Genomic DNA, 2,500 nt, shown 5'->3' with positions numbered 1-2,500 from the left:
GCAAGGACCTGTTACAAAAGGCATCAAGACGAGACTCCAGGGCACTGGATAATGTCCAGGTTTCACTACCGTAGAGCAAAACTGGCACTATCAGGGCCCTGAAAACCCGTAGCTTGGTCCTTCTGCACAGGTACCGGCACCTCCAAATACTCTTGTCAAGAGAGTTCATGACCCCTGCTGCCAGGCCAATCCGTCTGCTGACTTCCAGGTCTGACAGCCCAGAGTTATGAACTGCACTACCAAGGTATGTAAAGCTCTCTGTGACTTCAATGTCCTCACTGCAAGTCCCCAAAGTCCTGGATCTTGGTCTTGGTCCAGGAAACCTCTAGACCCAAGGGCTTCGCTTCATTACTAAATGCACCGAGAGCCACCACTAGAGTTTCCAAAGACTCAGATAGAATAGCAACATCATCGGCAAAGTCAAAGTCTGTAACCTTAATATTACCCAGTGTTGCTCCACAATGACTTTGAACAGTAGCTCTGCCTAGTATCCAGTCCATGCAGGTGTTGAAAAGTGTTGGTGCAAGCACACAGCCTTGCCTCACTCCTGAACTGACAGGAAAGAAGCTCGACAGGCCCCCACCACACTTTACAGCACTTTCAGTACCAGTATATAGGTTTGCTATTAGTTCAATAATCCTTGTTGTAATTCCTCTCAGTCTCAGGATCTCCCGATGCACTATATCGAATGCCTTCTTGAGGTCGATGTAGGCTGCAAGCAGCCCACGTCCGAATTCACAACGGCGCTCTGCAATGACTCGAAGCGCAAGGATACAGTCTATTGTGGACTTAACAGGAGTGAATCCAGATTGCTCTGGCCTCTGATACCTTAGTAGATGGTCTCTAATACGCCTCAGAAGGATGCAGGCAAGAACCTTGCCTGGTACACTGAGCAGTGTGATGACGCGGTGATTGCTGCAATCCCATCGGTCCCCCTTCCCCTTCCAGAGGGGGATGACCACACCCCTCAACAGGTCAGAGGGAACGCTACCGGACTTCCAGATGGCAGCCAGGACAGCATGCAATCCCCGCGCCATAGGTTCACCACCAGCCTTTAACAGTTCAGTTGGGATGCCGCAAATACCCGCTGCTTTACCACTCTTCAGCTTGGAGATCGCCTCCCTAACCTCAGCTAGGGAGGGTGGGTCCTCGCTAATGGGTGGGTCCGGCAGCGGAATCACAGCACTACCCACATCCAAGTTAACTGTTGGTGGGTCAACCTGATACAACTGCTCAAAGTACTCAGCCCATCGCTCCCACACCACAACAGGATCTGAGACGATCTGGCCACCTACTAAGCGAACTGCAGTCACCTGTGAAGAGGGCTTGGAGTTCAGTTTTCTCAGGGCTTGGTATGCAGGACGGTCATTTACTAAGAAATGGCCTTCGACCTCAGCAAGACTCCTAATAAACTGTTCCTTGTCTCTTCTTAACAGAGACTGAGTTCTGCGCACCTGAGAACGGTATATATATATACAAACACAAGCACAAACACAACAACGTGTACACAAAAATGAAAATTAAATCAACCACAATAAAATATCCAAATAAGCCGAACATTTCGAATTCTTCACGAGTTTCACTTCAGACGAATAAACCGAAATAGTCTATCATACGTCTAACAAGGAACTGGTGAAAAGTTACGTTACGTGGTATAGCCATTATTATTGTTTTTGAGAGGAGGGGGGGGGCACCCTCCATATCCTACCTCCTGTTATGACACGTCAGGTACGTAGGTAATGGGGTACTCAAGGGGTACCCAAAGGGATCCCAAATACCCATACTGTGTTTGGCTGAAGGGGTGTGGGGCAAATATGGGAGGGGAGGGGGGGTAGGGTAGTCAGAATCACCTGCAACACCTGCTCTTGCATCGATAGTTTGGCCTAGGTCAACAGCTGGGTGCATGTTTGTTTGTTTGTCTGTTTCATATTCTTCTCTTCCTTCTCTTATTCTTATTATTGTCTTAGAGAGGAGGGGGAGGAGGGGGGGTACCCATCAGTTGTCGTACTGATCGGTTTTAATCATTGATTATGTTAATTACTTCTGGAAGTCATTAGGCCTACTTCCTGTTATGAAATGTCATGCACGTACGTAAGGGGGTACCCTAAGGGGGTCCATAATGTCCATCGCAAGGTGAGCCAATCAACCCATAATGCATTTGGGGTATGGGAGAAATGGGGAAAGGGGGGGTCACCATCAACACCTGCTCTGGGTTGATTGGACTAAGTCAACGGCTGGGTGCACGTTTGTTTGTTTGTCTGCTTTTTCTTCCTCTTCTCTTCTTATTATTATTGTTGTTTTGGTGAGGAGGGGGAGGGGGTGTTCTCCCACATTAGTCACGGTTATTGGTTTCCGGTTATTGATTATTTCCGGAAGTCATTAGGCCTACTTCCTGTTATGACACGTCTGGCACGTACATAATGGGGTAGGAGGGATACCCATGGGGGAACATAATGTACACCTTCATGCTACTTATATAAATACATATATATATATATAT

At 47.8% G+C, this 2,500-nt stretch overlaps 1 protein-coding gene across 1 annotated transcript in view; it reads right to left on the bottom strand.

Moving 5' to 3' along the window:
* The window catches only part of LOC113826613 (somatostatin receptor type 4-like), a 12,970-nt gene that overhangs the window by 1,658 nt on the left and 8,812 nt on the right, over positions 1-2,500 (bottom strand). The gene's annotated exons all lie outside the window — the stretch shown is intronic.

The sequence above is a fragment of the Penaeus vannamei genome, chromosome 1 (genome assembly GCF_042767895.1).
Source record: "Penaeus vannamei isolate JL-2024 chromosome 1, ASM4276789v1, whole genome shotgun sequence".
NCBI lineage: Eukaryota > Metazoa > Arthropoda > Malacostraca > Decapoda > Penaeidae > Penaeus > Penaeus vannamei.
This window is presented reverse-complemented; position numbering and strand designations above follow the sequence as displayed.